The sequence below is a fragment of the Puntigrus tetrazona genome, chromosome 4, assembly GCF_018831695.1.
Source record: "Puntigrus tetrazona isolate hp1 chromosome 4, ASM1883169v1, whole genome shotgun sequence".
NCBI classification, from domain to species: domain Eukaryota; kingdom Metazoa; phylum Chordata; class Actinopteri; order Cypriniformes; family Cyprinidae; genus Puntigrus; species Puntigrus tetrazona.
This window is the reverse complement of record NC_056702.1, coordinates 15,833,007-15,857,920: the sequence shown is the minus strand read 5'-3', so window position 1 is coordinate 15,857,920 and position 24,914 is coordinate 15,833,007. Positions and strand designations below refer to the sequence as shown.

The following is a 24,914-nucleotide window of genomic DNA, read 5'->3' as shown; positions in this document are numbered from 1 at the left end:
TAAAATAGGGCTTTTGCAGCAGCTTTAGCTTACGGCCATACCACCCTGTTCACGCCTGATCTCGTCTGATCTCAGAAGCTAACAGAGTTGGGCCTAGTTAGTACTTGGATGGGAGACTGCCTAGGAATACCAGGTGCTGTAAGTTTTTGAGTTTTTTCACTACTTATCTAATACACTGGCCCTTAGTGTGGCCAAAGTTTGACCAGCTCTTTGCTTTCCTTACTGCTTATTTAATTCAATTGCCTTTAAAGTAGCTGTTCTTTAAACAGAGTTTGACTGTTTTTAACTACTTAACTAATGCCTTATCTTTAATGTAGCTCATTTTGAAGTATTTTTTTGTATTTCATTCATTACTTATCTAGTATAATGGCAACTTAGTGTGCCTCACCTTAAAATAGGGGCTTTTTGCAGCAGCTTTGCTTACGGCCATACCACCCTGTTCACGCCTGATCTCGTCTGATCTCAGAAGCTAAGCAGAGTTGGGCCTAGTTAGTACTTGGATGGGAGACTGCCTAGGAATACCAGGTGCTGTAAGTTTTGAGTTTTTCACTACTTATCTAATACACTGGCCCTTAGTGTGGCCAAAGTTTGACCAGCTCTTTGCTTTCCTTACTGCTTATTTAATTCAATTGCCTTTAAAGTAGCTGTTCTTTAAACAGAGTTTGACTGTTTTTAACTACTTAACTAATGCTCTTATCTTTAATGTAGCTCATTTTGAAGTATTTTTTTGTATTTCATTCATTACTTATCTAGTATAATGGCACTTAGTGTGCCTCACCTTAAAATAGGGGCTTTTTGCAGCAGCTTTCGCTTACGGCCATACCACCCTGTTCACGCCTGATCTCGCTCTGATCTCAGAAGCTAAGCAGAGTTGGGCCTAGTTAGTACTTGGATGGGAGACTGCCTAGGAATACCAGGTGCTGTAAGTTTTGAGTTTTTCACTACTTATCTAATACACTGGCCTTAGTGTGGCCAAAGTTTGACCAGCTCTTTGCTTTCCTTACTGCTTATTTAATTCAATTGCCTTTAAAGTAGCTGTTCTTTAAACAGAGTTTGACTGTTTTTAACTACTTAACTAATGCTCTTATCTTTAATGTAGCTCATTTTGAAGTATTTTTTTGTATTTCATTCATTACTTATCTAGTATAATGGCACTTAGTGTGCCTCACCTTTTAAAATAGGGGCTTTTTGCAGCAGCTTTCGCTTATGGCCATACCACCCTGTTCACGCCTGATCTCGCCTGATCTCAGAAGCTAAGCAGAGTTGGGCCTAGTTAGTACTTGGATGGGAGACTGCCTAGGAATACCAGGTGCTGTAAGTTTTTGAGTTTTTCACTACTTATCTAATACACTGGCCCTTAGTGTGGCCAAAGTTTGACCAGCTCTTTGCTTTCCTTACTGCTTATTTAATTCAATTGCCTTTAAAGTAGCTGTACTTTAAACAGAGTTTGACTGTTTTTAACTACTTAACTAATGCTCTTATCTTTAATGTAGCTCATTTTGAAGTATTTTTTTGTATTTCATTCATTACTTATCTAGTATAATGGCACTTAGTGTGCCTCACCTTAAAATAGGGGGCCTTTTGCAGCAGCTTTCGCTTACGGCCATACCACCCTGTTGGCGCTAGAGAGCACACAGAGTTTTTGGCTGCAGTAGGGAGAGGAAGGCTCTCCTCCATTTTGTTTGCTGTTATTATTATTTTTTTTTTTTTTCTTTTGATAATTTCTTAAAGGCTGTTGTTTTTGAGTTACATATTAGTTTTTGAAACCTCAGACAGATTTTCTGTCTGAGGTTTCCAACCTTTAAAATGATGGATATTATGGTGACGGATCATGACCGAAAATTGAACAAAGAGACTGAGGATATTAACTATACTGAAAGAAACGTGGAAAATGACAATGGAAAGTATAAAGATGTTAGCCAGACTTGGGCAAGGGTTGCCGCAAGAGGAAAAAGAACGGGATGGATGCAAGGATAAGTCAAAGAGAGGACCTACAAAAAATCAAGGTAAACAAACAAGAGATTACACTGATGGAATAGGAGAAGCACCACAAAGAAATGGGACAATGAATAAGCTAAAAAGCCAATCAAAATATCAAAGAGACTATAAGAAAGAAGCAACTCTAACGATGATTGTTAATGATCCAGATAAAATAACTGTGATGATGATTATAAAAGCTGTGGAAGAGAAAGCTGGAATTGGAAAACTGTATGGACTAAGGAAAAAAGTAACTTTGAGTATGAACTTACAATGGAAAATGAAACAGACTGTGATAAGTTAATGGATGGATTAATGATTGATGAACAAAGATGTGAGATCAAAAACTATGTAAAACTGAAAAAATGGTCTCTTTTTGCATTTGCCCAACTACATAAAAAAGACGATGAAATAATACAGAAATTGGTGGATTGAGAGTGAATCCTATCTTCCCGTTAAGAAGGAGATATTATCCAGGCACAGCAGTTGCAGACGGAACAAGATTTATAAAAGTTAAATTTCCACAGGACATTGTGACTTTGCCATATAATGTAAGATTTGACACGGAGGAAGGACCAAAATATTTTAGAGTAATTCATGATGACCAACTGAAGACTTGCAGAATTTGCGCTAGCACGGAGCATGAAAAAAAAGACTGCCCTCAATACACCTGCAGAGAATGTATGGAACAGGGCATTTTGCTCGGGACTGTCAAGCCCGCGGTGCCAAGACTGTGAAAGGACGTGGATGAGGTGCAACTGTGAATCTGAGGAGGAGGACAATAATGAAATGGAGACCGAGGCACAGAAGCGCACGGAGGAGCCAAGCAAAGATGAAATTCAGGAGGCGGATGTAATTTCTGAAGATCTTCGTGAACGAGGAGAGGAGGAGCGATTGAGGAGAGAGGACAATGGAGATAAAGAAATTGAAGTTCATACAACGGAGACTGAGACACAGTGTATAACTAACAATGAAGGACAAACGAAAGAGAAGGAATGTGCAACAACGAGTGAAGTTGCAGCTGGATGGACTGAAGTGGAGGTAAGCGATGAGAAAACGGCTGAAATTAACTTTGAGCTTGAAAGTAGAACTCTGGACATTATAAACAAAAGACGTAAAATGACAAGAGGGGTCAAAATAAATATTGAACAGGTATTAAAGAAACAAAAGTTAAGGAAAGAAGTAAGAGCAAGACAAAATGATGAACAAGTTGATATAAATTCTTAGATATCAAGAGAGAAAATATATTGATGATTGGCTGTTTTGGTTCTTGTTTCTTGTTTCTTCTATTATGAGTAATTTAAGTCTGGTCTCGATTAATGTTAGAGGATTGTCATCTAAATGGAAATTTGAAAATGTGATCAATTTAACAAAGCAATGTGATGTTATCTGTATTCAAGAGACTGGATGGAATGAAATAATATTGGATGATCTTAAAAAAGGCTGGGATGGAGAAATATGGTGCAGCAACGATGTCAATAAGAAAAAAGGTCTGGCGATACTTGTTAGAAGGGGAGCAGTGGAATCAACAAAAGTTTTATTTAAAGATAATAATGGAAGGATTTTAATTGTAAAAATTATGGATAAGGAGAAGAAATAATAATATGTAATATACATGCTCCAAATGAAGATACAGAAAGAGTTACTTTTTTTAAAAAACTGAATGATTTGATTATTGGATGTAAGAGCGTTGTTATTATAGGGGATTTTAATACTATTTTAGAAAGAATAGATGCTGAAGATCACATGGTGTACAGAGCCGATGTTGGAAGAAAAGAATTGAAAAGTATGATGTATAAACACCAATTAGTAGATGTATGGAGAGAAAGAAATAGAGTAAAAAGAGAATATTCAAGAAGACAGTGGGTGAAAAGCAGTTTAAAACAAAGCAGAATAGATTTTCTTTTATGTAATAGGAGTTTTGAGCATTTTATTTCAAAAGTGTTTTATAAAATGTACAGTGGGAGCGATCATGATTTTTTATTTGTAACGATGGATTTCAGTGGTGTGGAGAGAGGACCAGGGTATGGGTGCTTAATGCAGAACTTTTAAAGAATGATTTTTACAAAATGGAAATTGAAAACGTAATAATTAATAGTGTAAATGATGTTCTATACGATGAAGCAATATGCACATGGTGGGACAATATAAAAGCAGACATTAAAAGATTATCTATAGAATTTTCTAAGAAAATACAGAAAGCAAAAAGAGCTAAAGAAAGAGAATTAAGCAAAAATGGGAAAATGAAATGAAAAAGGTAAGTGAAGGAACCACAGACATTAGGAAAATAGTAGCGCTTGAAGAGAAACTTAAAAAATGGAAGAAGACAAATGTGAGGGTGCTAGAATAAGAAGTAAAATAAGGAATACAGTAGAAGGAGAAAGAAGTACAAAGTTTTTTTATGAGGTAGAAAAGACAAGACAAAAAGCTGACCTAATAAAAAATGTGTCTTTAGAAGGTAGAAACATAAAAGATAAAGAAGGAATATTAAAAGCTGTCCAGGATTTCTATAGTGTTTTATTTAAGACAGAAGGAGTTAATGTAGAAAATGAAGAATTCTTGTTAAATCAAATTAAAGTAAAAGTAACAGAAGATGATAAAAATGTGTGATAGTGATATAGCAGAAGAAGAGATAAAGGAAGCTATAACACAATTAAGCAACAGGAAAAGCCCTGGCTTGGATGGTTTATCTTCTGAATTTTATAAGGTTTTTAAAGATGTTTTAACACCAATTCTAAAAGATCTGTTCTTAATGATTTTTCAAAATGGGCAATTGAGTGAGAGTATGAAGAGAGGTATGATTAAAATAATATATAAAAAGAAAGGAAATAAAGATGATTTGAGGAATTATAGACCGTTGAGTATGCTCAATACAGACTACAAAATATTAGCAAAGATCTTTGCAAATAGACTTAAAAGAGTAACACCACACATCATCACGACCAATCAAGCGTACAGTATACTGGGAAGAGATATAGCAGATACAGTAACGAGTATTAGAGACTTAATTTGGTATACAAAAGAGAAAAAAGGTGAGGGGTTTCTATTTAGTATGGATTTAGAAAAGGCGTTTGATAGAGTGGAACATAAATATTTATTTGATTTGCTTAAAAGATTTGGCTTTGGGAATAATTTCTTAAAGTGGATGAAATGTTTTTACACAGAAATTATTAGTTGTTTTAAAATAAATGGTTTTTTAACAGATTACATAGGAATTTCAAGATCCATAAGACAAGGATGTCCTTTATCGGCCTTACTGTACACTATAGTTATGGAACCGTTAGGTTTAGCAATAAATGGAGAAAAAGAAATAAAAGGTATTTTAATAGAAGGTAATGAAATGGAACAAAAGATTTTCCAGTATGCAGATGATACCACTTTATTTTTAAAGGATTCCAATAGTGTTGAGAAAGCTATAGAGATTTTTGATAAATATTGTAGTGGTTCGGGAGCAAAGGTAAATAAGGAAAAATCTGAATATGTTAAAATGGGAAAGGTAGAAGTTCCACAAATAAATTGGTGTTTTAAAGAACAAAAAGCAATATTAAAATTTTAGGCATTACGCTTGGATACGATGAGATTGTAACTAGAGAAATAAATTGGAACGAAATTCTGAACAAAATGGATAAAAGATTAAATTTTTGGAAACAGAGAGTACTGTTTCTAAAAGGGAAGGTGCTTGTATTAAATTCTCTTTTTTTATCCAAAATGTGGTACGTTTTAAGTGTTGTAAGTTTACCAATATGGGTATATAAGAGAATAAAAGCTATGATCTTAACATTTCTTTGGGATGGTAAGCCGTCTAAAATTGCATATAATACAATCATTGGAAATGTGGAAGATGGGGGATTAGGACTGATAGATCCATGGCTAAGAATGAAAAGCATGAGGATTAAAATGGTAAAAAGGTTTTTAAATAAAGATAACATCCCATGGAAAAGTGTTATGAGTTACTTTATGAATAAGTGTGGACAAATAGGAGATGACTTTTTATGGATGGCTTTTAAAGATGAGATGATAGGAAATATACCGGAGTTCTACAAAGAACTACTGAGAACTTGGAAAATGTTTTATGACAAGGTGTATGTAAAGATTGAAGGAGAAAGCAGTACCTACGACAACCTTTGTTTTTAAACCTAAATAATAAAGGAAAAAAACAATGTTTTACGAAAACTGGTTTGCAGTAGGCTACAGACAAATAAAAGATATATTATACGAAGTGAGACCTGGATTTCTACCTACACAAGCGATAACTGATTCACTGGAGGAAAGGGAAGATATAGAAGACAAAAGGAATATTGAAGATCAGTATATAAAATTAAAAGTAGCAATACCAGAACAATGGATAAAAGCAATTGAGGATAATGAAAAAGAATCTGAGAATGAAAAACCACAGGTTTTTTAAAAGAGGAGATGATAAGATTCCGTTTAATGAATGTGTCATCAAGATGTTTTACTGTTGTATACGTAAGGTAGTCTTTGTAAAACCTAAAGCAATAGAGTATTGGGAGAAGCTATTTGATTATTTTGATGCTTCTAAAATATGGAAAAATGTAAGAGCTAATTTTAAAAGTCCGGCTTTGGAAAATTTTGATTTCCTATTAAGACACAATTGTGTGATGACGGAAATTATTTTATATAAAAGTGGTTTAACGCAAGATGAACTATGTAAAGTGTGTTTGGATAAAAGGAAGGAGTTTTGCATTTATTTTTGAAATGTAGAAAGTTAAGTAATTTTTTTAAAATGTTAAAAAAGATGGTATGTGATTTGTTGTATGAAGACAATCTTACGCTGGAGGAATGGGATGTGCTATTTTTGTTTGGATTTGAGGGGAAGGCTAAAAACAAGTATGCACTTAATTACTATGTTAACGATTGCAAGATACGCAATATGGAAAAGAAGGAACATTATGAAACATAAGAGAAAAGAACTGTCGCTATCCTTATTATATAAACAGATATTGATGGATGAAATAAAAGATTTATATGATTATTGTAAAATGATTGAAAATATGGAATTGTTTGATCATTGACTTAGAAATAACCTAGTCACGATCAAAACAACAGTTAAAACCGGTCAACAGAAGCAATATTTAAAGTTTGGTCTCCTAAACATCCGATCACTGGCGCCGAAATCTCTCATAGTTCATGAATTAATTACAGACAAAAGTTTTGACGCGCTCTGCCTGACTGAAACATGGCTGAAACCTAACGATTACATCAGTTTAAATGAGTCAACTCCATCAGGGTACTTATATAAGCACGAGCCCGCCGGTCAGGTTAGGGTGGAGGTGTTGGAGCTATATATCGTCAGGAGCCAAGTGTTACTCAGAGAACTGGAATTAGCTATAACTCTTTTGAAATGCTTGATCTTAATGTTACGCTTTATGGATGCTACAAAGAAATCTCTGTTATCTCTTTCTCTTATCTCTGTGTATAGACCACCAGGACCTTATGTAGATTTTCTTAAGGAATTTGCTGATTTTATTTCAGACTTAATAATTAATAAAGACAGAGCACTTATTATCGGTGATTTCAACATTCATGTTGACGACCCAAATAATACAGTAGGAGCTACTTTCACAAATTTATTAACATCTTTTAAGCTAAAGCAAAATGTAATCGGCCCAACTCACTGCTGTAAGCATACATTAGATTTAATTATTTTCGCATGGCATCGATGTCTTAGACCTAGATATCTTACCTCTAAGTGACGATATCACTGATCATTTCCTCATATCCTATAAACTTTCTGTAAGTGAGATTAACGAGCACGCACCTCGTTACCAACTGGGTAGAACCATTATCCCAACCACTGTAGATAAATTCACAAATAACCTACCAGATCTATCTGACCTGCTCCGCAAACCTGAGAAAGCAGATGATCTTGAGCAAATGACCAGCAGTATGTGCAGTATCTTCACTCGCACATTAGATACTGTCGCTCCCATCAAGTTAAAACAGATTAGAGAGAATAAAAGTGTACCATGGTACAATAGTCATACACACTCTCTAAAAACAGCTACTCGTTCACTAGAACGTAAGTGGAGAAAGACTAAGCTAGAGGTTTTTAGAATTGCCTACAAGGACATTATGTGCACTTATAGACAGTCACTAAAAGCAGCCAGAGCCGAGCACCTCCGTAAACTCATTGAAAGCAACCAAAACAATCCGAGATTCTTATTTACCACAGTGGCTAGATTAACAAATGATCGGTCAGCAACAGAACGCTGCACACCCTCTCAGTTAAGTAGCAATGACTTCATACAATTCTTCACTAATAAAATAGATAATATCAGACTTAAAATAACAGAAAATCAACCCTTAACTCCGTCCTTTAGTCCAGCCTTACTCAGTACCCAGCAAATTCAGTTACAGTGTTTTGCAACCATAGGACAGGAAGAGTTAAATAAACTAATCACTAAGTCTAAATCTGCCACATGTGTATTAGATCCTATTCCAACTAAATTTCTGAAAGATATATTACCAGCAGCTGGTGAACCTCTTCTAAATATTATTAACTCCTCCCTATCATTAGGTCACGTACCCAACCCATTCAAATTAGCAATTATTAAGCCTATGATCAAAAAACCACAACTTGATCCTAATGAACTATCTAATTACAGACCGATATCAAATCTCCCATTTATATCAAAAATATTAGAAAAAGTTGTGTCAGCGCAGCTATGCTCCTTCTTAAAGATGAATGATGTCTATGAGGAGTTTCAGTCAGGTTTTAGACCGCACCATAGCACAGAAACCGCATTAGTTAAAATCACTAATGACCTGCTCTTATCCTCCGACCGAGGCTGCGTCTCGCTACTCGTTTTATTAGATCTCACTGCTGCATTTGACACCATAGATCATAATATTCTCCTGGAGCGTTTAAACACCGCTGGTGTACAGGGACAGGCGTTAAATTGGTTTAAATCATACCTATCAGACCGTTATCAATTTGTAGATATAAACGGAGACCGCTCTAGTACAATGCCTGTAAAGTGTGGTGTGCCTCAAGGATCAGTTCTAGGCCCCTTACTGTTCTCTATATACATGCTGCCACTAGGGAACATTATTAGAAAGCACAGGGTTAATTTCCACTGTTATGCAGATGACACACAGCTATACATTTCATCTAAGCCTGATAAGTTATCAGAAATGTCTAAATTAACAGAGTGTGTTAAAGACATAAAAGACTGGATGACCAGAAATTTTCTTCTATTAAACTCTAACAAAACAGAGGTGCTTCTTATCGGACCAAATTCATGTTTACAGCAAATTTCTGAGCTCAAACTACAATTAGATGGATGTGATATAAACGTTACTCCGACAGTTAAAGACTTGGGTGTGATATTGGACAGCAACCTGTCCTTCGAACACCATATCACTCATGTTACAAAATCTGCCTACTTTCATCTTAGAAATATTGCTAAACTCAGACACATGCTCTCTCTCTCAGATGCAGAAAAGCTAGTTCATGCGTTCATGACATCTAGACTGGATTACTGTAATGCGCTGCTCGCTGGTTGTCCAGCATCTTCAATAAACAAGCTTCAGTTAGTGCAGAACGCAGCCGCTCGAGTTCTTACCAGGACAAGGAAATATGACCATATAACCCCAGTTTTATCCTCCCTGCACTGGCTGCCTGTTCATTTTCGAATTGATTATAAAGTACTGTTACTGACCTACAAGGCTCTAAATGGTTTAGCCCCATTTATCTGACCAGCCTTCTGTCTACGCTACAACCCGTCACGCTCTTTAAGATCTCAAAACTCAGGGCTCCTGGTAGTTCCTCGTATAGCAAAGTCTACTAAAGGTGGTCGAGCGTTGCCACATTTGGCACCCAAACTCTGGAATAACCTTCCTGCAAATGTTAGGGGATCAGACACACTCTCTCAGTTTAAGTCTAGGCTAAAGACATATCTTTTAGCAAAGCATACTCGTAAAGATTAACATTAACCTATGCTACAGTACATCGTGATTCCCAATAGTATGAATGGCCGCTACTCTAATTATCCTTTTGTCTCCACCTCGGGATGTACATCCCGAGGCATCTAGTTACCAAGCCTCTCCAGTGGACCCAGCGAGGAGATGACCTTCCAGCGATGACGTCGAGGAAAACTCAACCTTCTGTCTGGACTAATTCTATCTTGGACTTTCTGCATTGTAATTCATCCTGCTGTTTTGTAACGCATCCTGTTGTGTGGTGACTTGCTTATGTCTGTGGAATAATTTGCTTTTGTGAAGCTGCTTTGGAACAATAGCCATTGTAAAAAGCTCTATACAAATAAACTTGAATTGAATTGAATTGAATCATTGTATAACAAAAAATAATCCATATGTTGTAAGAGTTTGGAATAGTTTTGAAGTGTTGCTACCAGGAGATGTTTGAGATGTGATTTATTTCTTGTGATTTATGTATTTTTTTAATGTATTTATTTCTTAACATTTGATTGTAAATAAAAAATTAATAAAAAAAAAAAAAAAAAAAAAAAAAATCTCGTCTGATTGCAGAAGCTAAGCAGAGTTGGGCCTAGTTAGTACTTGGATGGGAGACTGCCTAGGAATACCAGGTGCTGTAAGTTTTGAGTTTTTCAATACTTATCTAATACACTGGCCCTTAGTGTGGCCAAAGTTTGACCAGCTCTTTGCTTTCCCTTACTGCTTATTTAATTCAATTGCCTTTAAAGTAGCTGTACTTTACAGAGAGTTTGACTGTTTTTAACTACTTAACTAATGCTCTTATCTTTAATGAAGCTCATTTTGAAGTATTTTTTTGTATTTCATTCATTACTTATCTAGTATAATGGCACTTAGTGTGCCTCACCTTGAAATAGGGGGCTTTTTGCAGCAGGTTTCGCTTACGGCCATACCACCCTGTTCACACCTGATCTCGTCTGATCTCAGAAGCTAAGCAGAGTTGGGCCTAGTTAGTACTTGGATGGGAGACTGCCTAGGAATACCAGGTGCTGTAAGTTTTTGAGTTTTTTCACTACTTATCTAATACACTGGCCCTTAGTGTGGTCAAAGTTTGACCAGCTCTTTGCTTTCCCTTACTGCTTATTTAATTCAATTGCCTTTAAAGTAGCTGTTCTTTAAACAGAGTTTGACTGTTTTTAACTACTTAACTAATGCTCTTATCTTTAATGTAGCTCATTTTGAAGTTTTTTTTTTTTTTCATTATTTCATTCATTACTTATCTAGTATAATGGCACACGGCCATAATGTGCCTCACCTTAAAATAGAGGCTTTTTTGGATGGGCAGCAGAATACCAGCTGTAAGTTTTGAGCTGTTTTTCCATACCACCCTGTTCACGCCTGATCTCGTCTGATCTCAGAAGCTAAGCAGCAGAGTTGGGCTTAGTTAGTACTTGGATGGGAGACTGCCTAAGAATACCAGGTGCTGTAAGTTTTTGAGTTTTTCACTACTTATCTAATACACTGGCCCTTAGTGTGGTCAAAGTTTGACCAGCTCTTTGCTTTGACCGCTTACTGCTTATTTAATTCAATTGCCTTTAAAGTAGCTGTTCTTTAAACAGAGTTTGACTGTTTTTAACTACTTAACTAATGCTCTTATCTTTAATGTAGCTCATTTTGAAGTATTTTTTGTATTTCATTCATTACTTATCTAGTATAATGGCACTTAGTGTGCCTCTCACCTTAAAATAGGGGGCCTTTTGCAGCAGCTTTTGCTTACGGCCATACCACCCTGTTCATGCCTGATGTCAGAAGCTAAGCAGAGTTGGGCCTAGTTAGTACTTGGATGGGAGACTGCCTAGGAATACCAGGTGCTGTAAGTTTTTGAGTTTTTCACTACTTATCTAATACACTGGCCCTTAGTGTGGCCAAAGTTTGACCAGCTCTTTGCTTTCCCTTACTGCTTATTTAATTCAATTGCCTATAAAGTAGCTGTACTTTAAACAGAGTTTGACTGTTTTTAACTACTTAACTAATGCTCTTATCCTTAATGTACCTCATTTTGAAGTATTTTTTGTATTTCATTCATTACTTATCTAGTATAATGGCACTTAGTGTGCTTCACCTTGAAATAGGGGCTTTTGCAGCAGCTTTCAACACGGCCATACCACCTGTTCACGCCTGATCTCGTCTGATCTCAGAAGCTAAGCAGAGTTGGGCCTAGTTAGTACTTGGATGGGAGACTGCCTAGGAATACCAGGTGCTGTAAGTTTTTGAGTTTTTTCACTACTTATCTAATACACTGGCCCTTAGTGTGGCCAAAGTTTGACCAGCTCTTTGCTTTCCCTTACTGCTTATTTAAGTCAATTGCCTTTAAAGTAGCTGTACTTTAAACAGAGTTTGACTGTTTTTAACTACTTAACTAATGCTCTTATCTTTAATGTACCTCATTTTGAAGTATTCTTTTGTATTTCATTCATTACCTATCTAGTATAATGGCACTTAGTGTGCCTCACCCTAAAATAGGGGGCCTTTTGCAGCAGCTTTTGCTTATGGCAATACCACCCTGTTCACGCCTGATCTCGTCTGATCTCAGAAGCTAAGCAGAGTTGGGCCTAGTTAGTACTTGGATGGGAGACTGCCTAGGAATACCAGGTGCTGTAAGTTTTTGAGTTTTTTCACTACTTATCTAATAAACTGGCCCTTAGTGTTGAGACTATTTCACTCAAACGGCTCTTTACCAGGAAGGATCAACTCAAGGCGAAATAAAACACAAGACAAGTTTTTGGATTTTTAAGCTTGCAAGGATTGCGCTGTCGGTTGCAAGCGGGAGAGAAGCAGGTTTCTCCCGATGGATACATACATAACTCCAACATCTCCCTCCTGTTTGACATTTAGCACCTGAAAAATAACATAATAAAGCATATGCATTTTGCACTACATCTCTACTGATTACTTGATTTCATAGTCGATGCTTACTTTAAACAGCAAGGTTGGGCGAAAACCCCAGTATCTGAGGAAAAATTCCCAACCGACCCCCAAGATTTTATATGGGCGATCACCTGTAAGGCTTGCATCTTAATCATAATGTATACAATATAAAATTTTAAAGCTTGATCATAGGAGGAAAATGTGAAAATAAACTGAAAAGGAAGAATGAAATAAAACAGTGCCTCTTGTCCTTGGCACGGCTACTGTAGCTTGTCAGTGTACCTTTTGTATCATAAACATCAGCACTCAGCCATGTCACAGCTGAGGTTTTAACTGAGACTTCACACATGATATTAAAGCTCTCCATTTCTCTCTTGTTGGAGAAGCATAGTAAAACTGAGAAATGTCTGGCTAATCATTTTAGTAATCATTGCCCTTAAACATGGTAAAACACAGATCATGCATAAACATGTTCAAATCAAAATGAGTCTTTAGTTCTTGTTGTTCTGTGAACCAGTCAAAATTCAATTAGTTTCAGTTCCCCTTTAATCGTCTCTCTCTCCTCCGCATCCATCCACAGCAGGACTGCTACTGCCACAAAGGTGATTTCTTTCCACGCCATGCTAAAAATGAGTAGGGCTCTGTTGGTTTCTTCACCGGGTTGAGACCAGCGAGGCCTATTGCCTTCACCACCCTTTCTGTGACCTTTTTACAGTGGCTCTGATGAATCCACGTAGACCTCTCAGCGGTCTTCAAGGCAGTTGGGGTAGTCAGCACCACGGTGCTTTAATCAGGATGCTGTCGCCTGGTTTCACTCTTGAGGCCTGTGGGAACAGAGGTATATCTGGCAGATCATTTGCTCTCACAACATCTTTAAACATTTTAAATTTCAACATTTTGTTCATCCATTCTGCTAGTGCATGCTGCTCTTGTGGTTTCTCACACACATCATCACACAGCGGTAAACTGAACGGTCTACCATACAGTATTTGTACTGTTGGCAAGGTGTCAGTTCAATAAAATCCATGTGGATAAACTGAAAAGGTCAAACAAGATTCACAAAAAAAATTTTTTTAGTAGTTATTAAACCCTGGTGCATAACACCTGGTGCATAAAAGTACTGCATAAAAGTACTGTTCTACCCTATGCACCATCCCTCCTGTTGACACATGTTTACCATATGTCAAAATTGTTGCTGTTTTGTGCACCTGTTGTTAACCACATCTGCAAAATTTTTCTGGCACTGCATTGAGAAAGGGGTCTATCTCAACAGCAGCTAAAGAATGTCATACTGTTTCTTCAGTCAAATGGGCTCTGGGGGTAAGTGTACACATCAAGTTCACTGTTTTGGAATAGAGAGAGCGCCTCTCATTCACTTCCCACCCATCTTATCTGCTTTAGACAAAGATAAATGTGGCGGTCTGTCTTGACCTTCAAAAAGTCGCTGTGCCCCGCTGTAAAGTTTCACAGAGTAAACGGCATTTCCTTTTCTGTCTGTGTATAGTGTGCTCAATGTCACATGCTGAGGGCCTAGCCTCGAAAATCTTTCTGAGTAGGCTGGGTCGGGCCCTGGGTCTCGCTTGTAATACATAGTCACATGCAGGTCACTTTCAGTTTTAACTTCTGTCTTTGGGGGTGTTGGTTCTGGTAACAAATCTAGTAGATTCTTTTCAGTGGGTGTATAGAAATTTGAAGTGGGGACATAAGGTCCCTACCCAGGAGGTTTACTGAACGACCTGGACATAACACTACTTCTGTGTCTGTGAGAAAACTTATTCTCTGTAACCAGCCCATTGGCTGATTTCACATATATTTTTTTGGAGCTAGGCTGCAATCCTGGAATTATGTCATGTAATACTGTTCTGTCTGCCCCAGAGTCACAGAGAAATTTTACTCGGGTTCCGTTCACTATTAGCTCTCGTTCGGGTAAGCGAGTATTTCCTGACAAAGCTAAAAAAACCTCGATACTGCTCTGCAAGTCTAGGTCAGTTTTGGGGTCATTATCAGTCTCGCCTAGATCGGAGTCATTTTCTGCGTCATCTATGGGGTCATTATTGGTCTCACCTAGTCATAATTGATCATTATATGGGGCTGGTCTTTGGCTTTCCTCTGGGCTTTTACCCTGTGTTCTGGGCTTTAGCGGTTCTGGGCATTCTCGGATATAATGGCCTTCCTTGTGGCAATTAAAACACCTATCATATTCTCTGTCATCGTGTCTCTGTCTCAACAACTCTCCCCCTCTACCTCGACCACGTGCTGCTTTCCTCCCCCTCCCTCTCCGATTAGCTTGGTAGAAAGTGTCTGCACCAAGCAAGGTCATGCCTTGGGGGAGGGCAGTGAGTGCAGCGAAAGTATGGGCCCTGTCTGCTTTTCCTTTTTTATTTTTCAACAATCCCTGTCCATGCCTGGCATAATTCATTATGCTAGTTACTGGGTCGGTGGACCAGTCTATATTATATTTTTTGATGTAGTCTGCCAACTGGAGACTGAATCCTAAAAGCAGTGCTTGGTTTAATTGCTCTTGGTATGCACTAACCTCATCTGCACTATACTGAACCCCACTGTTAACCCTAAAAACTTCTTCCAGACGTGCTCTGTATTCCTGTACATCTTCTCCATCTTTCTGTGTACACTGGGATATATTAGAGTAATCTGGGCGTGTTCCAAGGATGTTTTTAATTCTTTCCTGTCCGTGTTCTACTGCATCTCGCAATGCCTCTCCATCATGAGCTAACGGATCATTATTCTCATCTAGACCCGTGAAATTATCCCTAACCAGGCCATATTTGTATTTACGAGCCAATCTCGCAACTCTGTCAACCTCTTGGCCATTTAAACGATACGTGCGTATCAGTTGGTTAAAATTCTCTATCCATGCAGCGGTATTTTCAAGTGGACCAAGTGTGTTTGCTGCCTCTTTAACTTCTTGGTCTGACCAGGGGCGATACACATTAAGGTATCTATTGCGATCGTCCTCTACACCGTAATGTGGATTAGCCACTTGGATGGCTGGAAAAACGAAATCTGATTCTGATGAAAGGTGTGAGGAGTTCAAGGGGTCTTTTTTATGCTCTTTTTCTTCCTTAATTCTCAGGGCAACTGCTTCAGCATAAGGTGTATTTCGTCTAGTACGAGGGGGACTGAATTCAGTTATCTTGGATCGGTCATGTTTTTCTATCTCTTTCCCTTTTACTCGCACTTCGCTTTGTGCTGCCTGCTCTCTCGGCTCCTCTCGCTGAGCTGCTGCAGCCGTCTTCTGGCCTCTAGCTGCTCTCTCTACTCTTAACTTTTCTTGCCTATACAATGCCTCTGGTCTCCCAACATAATCTGCTGGATCCTCTTCTTTTTGCACTGCAACCAATCTTTCTAGTTTCTGTCTTTTTTTCTCTTCGACTTCCACCTGTCTTTTATCAGCCTGCTCTTGCCACTTCGTCGCTTCAATCAATTGAAGTTTCAACAAATCAACCTTTTTTCCCTTGGGTAAGGATAAATCAACCTTTATTTTGTTTATTAAGAGAGCGCAGTCCCTTTTGACTAATTTACCACTGAAATCATATTTTTTATTCCACTCATTGAGATATCGCACACTGTCTGCCGAATATGTATGCATAAACTTTGGATCTCCCGTCAATTTACTTTTTCCTGCGCCCATATTTGCTTTTTGGTAAGAGTCAACGATTAGTCACACGTCTGATCAGATCGTCCACTGCACCAAGCTTCTACAGACGCTAATTTGTCTACGGATACAGTCGTCTGAACAAACCAACTTTTCAATTTTGACTCAAACCCAATATAATTTTTATGTTTGAATAACACAACTCCCTTCCTAGTAGGGAGAAATATCAGTCGTGTTATTCCTAAACCACAACAACCACCTTATTCACCGTAAATCCTAGTGATTCACAATGACGTTCATACAACACATTCATACCATTCATACCCTGCGCGCTTAGAACAACCTTTTGTCGACAAACCAATGTCCCAGACTATTGGTCGACAGAATTAAATCTGTCGAGATTACTGTGCTTCCAAAGCAGCTAGTAATCTAGGCTTCACCGTCGATACAGATCCTTCACCTTAACAGGCAAATCACTGGCTACGAACTCGAGCCGGTACCTATTATACTGCAGTCTCATCCACATACTTCACCCATAAAAAAAACAATACCGGTATATCACCTGATCAGTGCGTTGAGTTGTCCTTCCAACGGCTCCCGTCAGACAGCCCGGAGAAGTTGATTTTTCCAGACGAAGATTCACCGACCCCCCTCGAATTCACGCGGGTGGATTTTTGCAGGCAGCTATTGCCTGGCTCTGATCAGAGACTGTCTCTCGGCTCCTCTTCGTCCTCTCCTCCTCTGCTCTGTCGTGTTGGGATCCGGCTCGAAGGACCAAGTAAATGTTGAGACTATTTCACTCAAACGGCTCTTTACCAGGAAGGATCAACTCAAGGCGAAATAAAACACAAGACAAGTTTTTGGATTTTTAAGCTTGCAAGGATTGCGCTGTCGGTTGCAAGCGGGAGAGAAGCAGGTTTCTCCTTAACCTCCCTTTTGCCTCCAGACGGATCTCAGTCCGCCTGAGGCCGGGGGCCTTCTACGTTCTTCCCTGCTTTGCCTCCTCCGAAACTCAGATCGCAAGTCACTTTATTTATAGAGGAAAAGACAAGATACAATAAATGAAAACAATTGGCCACATTTCTTGTGCGTCAGAATCTTCACTCCTTCGGATTCTTCCGGTGGCCCTATCAGTATTATACGGAGGCCATGTTATGACCAAGAATCAAACTGAAACTAAAAGAGCCACAGGTGCATAACTGTCAACATTTAACTCCAACATTCCGTTCTCACCAGGCTGACAAAGCCTGGCACCCGATGGATACATACATAACTCCAACACTTAGTGTGGCCAAAGTTTGACCAGCTCTTTGCTTTCCCTTACTGCTTATTTAATTCAATTGCCTTTAAAGTAGCTGTTCTTTAAACAGACTTTGACTGTTTTTAACTACTTAACTAATGCTCTTATCTTTAATGTAGCTCATTTTGAAGTATTTTTTTGTATTTCATTCATTATTTATCTAGTATAATGGCACTTAGTGTGCCTCACCTTAAAATAGGGGGCTTTTTGCAGCAGCTTTCGCTTACGGCCGTACCACCCTGTTCACACCTGATCTCGTCTGATCTCAGAAGCTAAACAGAGTTGGGCCTAGTTAGTACTTGGATGGGAGACTGCCTAGGAACACCAGGTGCTGTAAGATTTTGAGTTTTTTCACTACTTATCTAATACACTGGCCCTTAGTGTGGCCAAAGTTTGACCAGCTCTTTGCTTTCCCTTACTGCTTATTTAATTCAACTGCCTTTAAGGTAGCTGACATTTAAACAGCGTTTGGCTGTTTTGAACTAATTAACTAATGCTCTTATCTTTAATGTACCTTATTTTGAAGTATTTCTTTGTATTTTTTCAGAACCTGTCTAGTATGATTGCAATTAGTGTGCCTCACCTTAAAATAGGGGGCTTTTTGCAGCAGTTCTCGTGTATGGCCTTACAACCCTGTTCACGCCTGAAAGTGCATAAAAAAGCTTTCTCTCGCTGAGAAACAACCTTTAAAGTACTTCTAGGCTTGTTTTGAGTTCATTTGCTCAAAAGCACTAAAACAGCATTTCTGCTCTTAAAAAGTCAAAAACTGATGAAATTGTCTGTTACGTGACCGCATTTGTTTGTTTCTCTCCTCTTCTTTTCTGTGAATGGATAATTTTAGTAATGTCTTTTCTGTTATTATTGGCTGCTGTGTTTTTATTTGGTTTCTTTATTGGTTCGCCTGACCATCTGGGAAGATCTGGAGGTCCAATCAGAAGCCGTGATGCAGCATTTAAATGGACTGGTGTGCATGCTTCGGCAGGGGCGGTGGAGTTGTTGCTAGCGAATATTTGTTTTCTTTCTTTTCAGTTAGGTTAAAGGAAAAGGGGATTTCAGTTAGTATTGTATGTTTTGTTAATTTCTTTTATTTAGCAGCGCTAGTTTCTCTTCTCTCTGTTTGTTTCCTGTTGTACAACCTGTATATATATATATATTGATTCGCTCACAATCATATTTTTGGCAAGAGCCAGATATTTAATAAAACAAACCACTAGGTTTGTAGTGAAATCTCGGATTGTTTTGGTTTCTTTCTTCTTCCCCGTTCTCGGATGTCATTCACAAGGGTTATTTCTCCCGGTTATGTGCGTCCTCATTTACCCTAGACCACCACGCCAATAGGGGACGTAACATTGTGCCTTTTGAGCTCTAATATGACTTTTTGTGTCCGGGGATAGAAATACACTGAAATGACTCATTCTGCTTTGAAACTGCATGAAAAAGATTTATCTCGCTGAGAAACAACCTTTAAACCACTACTATGCTTGTTTTCAGTTCATTTGCTCAGAAGCACTAAAACAGCATTTCTGCACATAAAAGTCAAGAACTGATGAAATTGTGCTTTTTGAGCTCTAAAATGACTTTTTGTGTCCAAGACTAGAAACACACTGAAAAGGCTCATTCTGCTTTGCATTTACATTTACATTTACATTTAGTAATTTTGCAGACGCATTTTGCTTTGAAACTGCATGAAAAAGCTTTCTCCCGCTGAGAAACAACCTTTAAAGTACTTCTAGGCTTGTTTTGAGTTCATTTGATTATAAACACTAAAACAGCATTTCTGATCATAAAAAGTAAGAACTAAGCAAATTGTTCTGTTTGAGCTCTAAATATGAGTTTTCATGTCCAAGACAAGAAATACACTGAAAAGGCTCATTCTGCTTTGAAACTGCATGCAAAAGCATTCTCTCGCTGAGAAACATCCTTTAAAGCACTTCTAGGCTTGTTTTGAGTTCATTTGCTAAGAAGCACTAAACCAGCATTTCTGCTCATAAAAAATCAAGAACTGATGAAATTGTGCTTTTTGAGCTCTAAAATGACTTTTTGTGTCCAAGACTAGAAACACACTGAAAAGGCTCATTCTGCTTTGAAACTGCATAAAAAAGCATTCTCTCGCTGAGAAACAACCTTTAAAGCACTTCTAGGCTTGTTTTGAGTTCATTTGCTCAGAAGCACTAAAACAGCATTTCTGCACATAAAAAGTCAAAAACTGATGAAATTGTGCTTTTTGAGCTCTAAAATGACTTTTTGTGTCCAAGACTAGAAACACAGTGAAAATGCTCATTCTGCTTTGAAACTGCATGCAAAAGCATTCTCTCGCTGAGAAACAACCTTTAAAGTACATCTAGGCTTGTTTTGAGTTCATTTGCTAAGAAGCACTAAAACAGCATTTCTGCTCATAAAAAGTCAAGAACTGATGAAATTGTGCTTTTTGAGCTCTAAAATGACTTTTTGTGTCCAAGACTAGAAACACACTGAAAAGGCTCATTCTGCTTTGAAACTGCATGAAAAAGCTTTCTCTCGCTGACAAACAAGCTTTAAAGCACTTCTATGCTTGTTTTCAGTTAATTTGCTCAGAAGCACTAAAACAGCATTTCTGCTCATAAAAAGTCAAAAACTGATGAAATTGTGCTTTTTGAGCTCTAAAATGACTTTTTGTGTCCAAGACTAGAAAAACACTGAAAACGCTCATTCTATTTTGAAACTGCATGAAAAAGCTTTCTCTCGCTGACAAACAAGCTTTAAAGCACTTCTATGCTTGTTTTCAGTTAATTTGCTCAGAAGCACTAAAACAGCATTTCTGATCATTAAAATTCAAGAACTGATGAAATTGTGCTTTTTGAGCTCTAAAATGACTTTTTGTGTCCAAGACTAGAAACACATTGAAAAGGCTCATTCTGCTTTGAAACTGCATAAAAAAAGCTTTCTCTCACTGAAAAACAACCTTTAAAGTACTTCTAGGCTTGTTTTGAGTTAATTTGCTCAGAAGCACTAAAACAGCATTTCTGCTCATAAAAAGTCAAAAACTGATGAAATTGTGCTTTTTGAGCTCTAAAATGACTTTTCTGTCCAGGGGTAGAAATACATTGAAAAGGCTCATTCTTCTTTGAAACTGCATGCAAAAGCATTCTCTCGCTGAGAAACAACCTTTAAAGCACTTCTAGGCTTGTTTTGAGTTAATTTGCTCAGAAGCACTAAAACAGCATTTCTGCTCATAAAAAGTCAAGAACTGATGAAATTGTGCTTTTTGAGCTCTAAAATGACTTTTTGTGTCCAAGGGTAGAAACACATTGAAAAGGCTCATTCTACTTTGAAACTGCATGAAAAAGCTTTCTCTCGCTGAGAAACAACCTTTAAAGCACTTCTATGCTTGTTTTCAGTTCATTTGCTCAGAAGCACTAAAACAGCATTTCTGCTCATAAAAAGTCAAGAACTGATGAAATTGTGCTTTTTGAGCTCTAAAATGACCTTTTTGTGTCAGGGTAGAAAACACATTGAAAAGGCTCATTCTGCTTTGGAACTGCATGCAAAAGCCTTTCTCTCGCTGAGAAACAACCTTTAAAAGCACTTCTAGGCTTGTTTTGAGTTCATTTGCTCAGAAGCACTAAAACAGCATTTCTGCTCATAAAAGTCAAAACTGATGAAATTGTGCTTTTTGAGCTCTAAAATGACCTTTTGTGTCCAAGTCTAGAAACACACTGAAAAGGCTCATTCTGCTTTGAAACTGCATGCAAAAGCTTTCTCTCGCTGAGAAACAACCTTTAAAGCACTTCTACGCTTGTTTTGAGTTCATTTGCTCAGAAACACTAAAACAGCATTTCTGCTCATAAAAAGTCAAGAACTGATGAAATTGTGCTTTTTGAGCTCTAAAATGACTTTTTGTGTCCAAGACTAGAAACACAGTGAAAATGCTCATTCTGCTTTGAAACTGCATAGAAAAAGCTTTCTCTAGCTGAAAAACAACCTTTAAAGTACTTCTAGGCTTGTTTTGAGTTCATTTGATCAGAAGCACTAAAACAGCATTTCTGCTCATAAGAAGTCAAAAACTGATGAAATTGTGCTTTTTGAGCTCTAATATGACCTTTTCTGTCCAGGGGTAGAAAAACACATTGAAAAGGCTCATTCTACTTTGAAACTGCATGAAAAAGCTTTCTCTCACTGACAAACAACTTTTAAAGCACTTCTATGCTTGTTTTCAGTTCATTTGCTCAGAAGCACTAAAACAGCATTTCTGCTCATAAAAAGTCAAAAACTGATGAAATTGTGCTTTTTGAGCTCTAAAATGACTTTTTGTGTCCAAGACTAGAAACACAGTGAAAATGCTCATTCTGCTTTGAAACTGCATGCAAAAAGCCGTCTCTTGCTGAGAAACGACCTTTAAAGCACTTCTAGGCTTGTTTTGAGTTCATTTGCTCAGAAGCACTAAAACAGCATTTCTGATCATTAAAAGTCAAGAACTGATGAAATTGTGCTTTTGAGCTCTAAAATGACTTTTGTGTCCAAGACTAGAAACACACTGAAAAGGCTCATTCTGCTTTGAAACTGCATGCAAAAAGCATTCTCTCGCTGAGAAACAACCTTTAAAGCACTTCTAGGCTTGTTTTGAATTAATTTGCTCAGAAGCACTAAAACAGCATTTCTGCTCATAAAAAGTCAAGAACTGATGAAATTGTGCTTTTTGAGCTCTAAAATGACTTTTTTGTGTCCAAGACTAGAAACACACTGAAAAGGCTCATTCTACTTTGAAACTGCATGAAAAAGCTTTCTCTCGCTGAGAAACAACCTTTAAAGCACTTCTATGCTTGTTTTGAGTTCATTTGCTTCAGAAGCACTAAAACAGCATTTCTGCTCATAAAAAGTCAAAAACTGATGAAATTGTGCTTTTTGAGCTCTAAAATGACCTTTTCTGTCCAGGGGTAGAAATACATTGAAAAGGCTCATTCTGCTTTGAAACTGCATGCAAAAGCATTCTCTCGCTGAGAAACAACCTTTAAAGCACTTCTATGCTTGTTTTGAGTTCATTTGCTCAGAAGCACTAAAACAGCATTTCTGCTCATAAAAAGTCAAAAACTGATGAAATTGTGCTTTTTGAGCTCTAAAATGACCTTTTCTGTCCAGGGGTAGAAACACATTGAAAAGGCTCATTCTGCTTTGAAACTGCATGAAAAAGCCTTTCTCTCGCTGAGAAACAACCTTTAAAGCACTTCTAGGCTTGTTTTGAGTTCATTTGCTCAGAAGCACTAAAACAGCATTTCTGCTCATAAAAAGTCAAAAACTGATGAAATTGTGCTTTTTGAGCTCTAATATGACCTTTTCTGTCCAGGGGTAGAAACACATTGAAAAGGCTCATTCTGCTTTGAAACTGCATGAAAAAGCCTTCTCTCGCTGAGAAACAACCTTTAAAGCACTTCTAGGCTTGTTTTGAGTTCATTTGCTCAGAAGCACTAAAACAGCATTTCTGCTCATAAAAGTCAAGAACTGATGAAATTGTGCTTTTGAGCTCTAAAATTACTTTTTGTGTCCAAGACTAGAAACACACTGAAAAGGCTCATTCTGCTTTGAAACTGCATGCAAAAGCTTTCTCTCGCTGAGAAACAACCTTTAAAGCACTTCTACGCTTGTTTTGAGTTCATTTGCTCAGAAACACTAAAACAGCATTTCTGCTCATAAAAAGTCAAGAACTGATGAAATTGTGCTTTTTGAGCTCTAAAATGACTTTTTGTGTCCAAGACTAGAAACACAGTGAAAAGGCTCATTCTGCTTTGAAACTGCATGAAAAAGCTTTCTCTAGCTGAAAAACAACCTTTAAAGCACTTCTAGGCTTGTTTTGAGTTCATTTGATCAGAAGCACTAAAACAGCATTTCTGCTCATAAGAAGTCAAAAACTGATGAAATTGTGCTTTTTGAGTTCTAATATGACCTTTTCTGCCCAGGGGTAGAAACACATTTAAAAGGCTCATTCTACTTTGAAACTGCATGAAAAAGCTTTCTCTCACTGACAAACAACTTTTAAAGCACTTCTATGCTTGTTTTCAGTTCATTTGCTCAGAAGCACTAAAACAGCATTTCTGCTCATAAAAAGTCAAGAACTGATGAAATTGTGCTTTTTGAGCTCTAAAATGACCTTTTGTGTCCAAGACTAGAAACACACTGAAAAGGCTCATTCTGCTTTGAAACTGCATGCAAAAGCTTTCTCTCGCTGAGAAACAACCTTTAAAGCACTTCTAGGCTTGTTTTGAGTTCATTTGCTCAGAAACACTAAAACAGCATTTCTGCTCATAAAAAGTCAAGAACTGATGAAATTGTGCTTTTTGAGCTCTAAAATGACTTTTTGTGTCCAAGACTAGAAACACACTGAAAAGGCTCATTCTACTTTGAAACTGCATGAAAAAGCTTTCTCTCGCTGAGAAACAACCTTTAAAGCACTTCTATGCTTGTTTTGAGTTCATTTGCTCAGAAGCACTAAAACAGCATTTCTGCTCATAAAAAGTCAAAAACTGATGAAATTGTGCTTTTTGAGTTCTAATATGACCTTTTCTGTCCAAGACTAGAAACACACTGAAAAGGCTCATTCTACTTTGAAACTGCATGAAAAAGCTTTCTCTCGCTGAGAAACAACCTTTAAAGCACTTCTATGCTTGTTTTGAGTTCATTTGCTCAGAAGCACTAAAACAGCATTTCTGCTCATAAAAAGTCAAGAACTGATGAAATTGTGCTTTTTGAGCTCTAAAATGACCTTTTCTGTCCAGGGGTAGAAACACATTGAAAAGGCTCATTCTGCTTTGAAACTGCATGCAAAAGCATTCTCTCGCTGAGAAACAACCTTTAAAGCACTTCTAGGCTTGTTTTGAGTTCATTTGCTCAGAAGCACTAAAACAGCATTTCTGCTCATAAAAGTCAAGAACTGATGAAATTGTGCTTTTTGAGCTCTAAAATGACTTTTTGTGTCCAAGACTAGAAACACACTGAAAAGGCTCATTCTACTTTGAAACTGCATGAAAAAGCTTTCTCTCGCTGAGAAACAACCTTTAAAGCACTTCTAGGCTTGTTTTGAGTTCATTTGCTCAGAAGCACTAAAACAGCATTTCTGCTCATAAAAAGTCAAGAACTGATGAAATTGTGCTTTTGAGCTCTAAAATGACTTTTTTGTCCAAGACTAGAAACACACTGAAAAGGCTC

General features: G+C 37.6%; 2 non-coding genes and 7 pseudogenes across 2 annotated transcripts; all 9 read left to right on the top strand.

The window, feature by feature from the left end:
* Positions 1-27: 27 nt before the first annotated feature.
* On the top strand, positions 28-145 carry LOC122343650 (annotated as a pseudogene).
* Positions 146-418: 273 nt separating this feature from the next.
* On the top strand, positions 419-537 carry LOC122343689. Its single transcript, XR_006250818.1, has one exon. It is a non-coding gene; the product is annotated as a 5S ribosomal RNA (ribosomal RNA).
* Positions 538-809: 272 nt separating this feature from the next.
* LOC122343610 lies at positions 810-929 on the top strand (annotated as a pseudogene).
* A 273-nt stretch (positions 930-1,202) lies between these two features.
* On the top strand, positions 1,203-1,321 carry LOC122343616 (annotated as a pseudogene).
* Positions 1,322-10,833: 9,512 nt separating this feature from the next.
* Positions 10,834-10,952, top strand: LOC122343609. The gene has a single exon (XR_006250809.1). It is a non-coding gene; the product is annotated as a 5S ribosomal RNA (ribosomal RNA).
* Positions 10,953-11,665: 713 nt separating this feature from the next.
* Positions 11,666-11,774, top strand: LOC122343815 (annotated as a pseudogene).
* Positions 11,775-12,047: 273 nt separating this feature from the next.
* LOC122343789 lies at positions 12,048-12,163 on the top strand (annotated as a pseudogene).
* Positions 12,164-12,439: 276 nt separating this feature from the next.
* LOC122343555 lies at positions 12,440-12,558 on the top strand (annotated as a pseudogene).
* A 5,401-nt stretch (positions 12,559-17,959) lies between these two features.
* LOC122343602 lies at positions 17,960-18,078 on the top strand (annotated as a pseudogene).
* Positions 18,079-24,914: the final 6,836 nt, after the last annotated feature.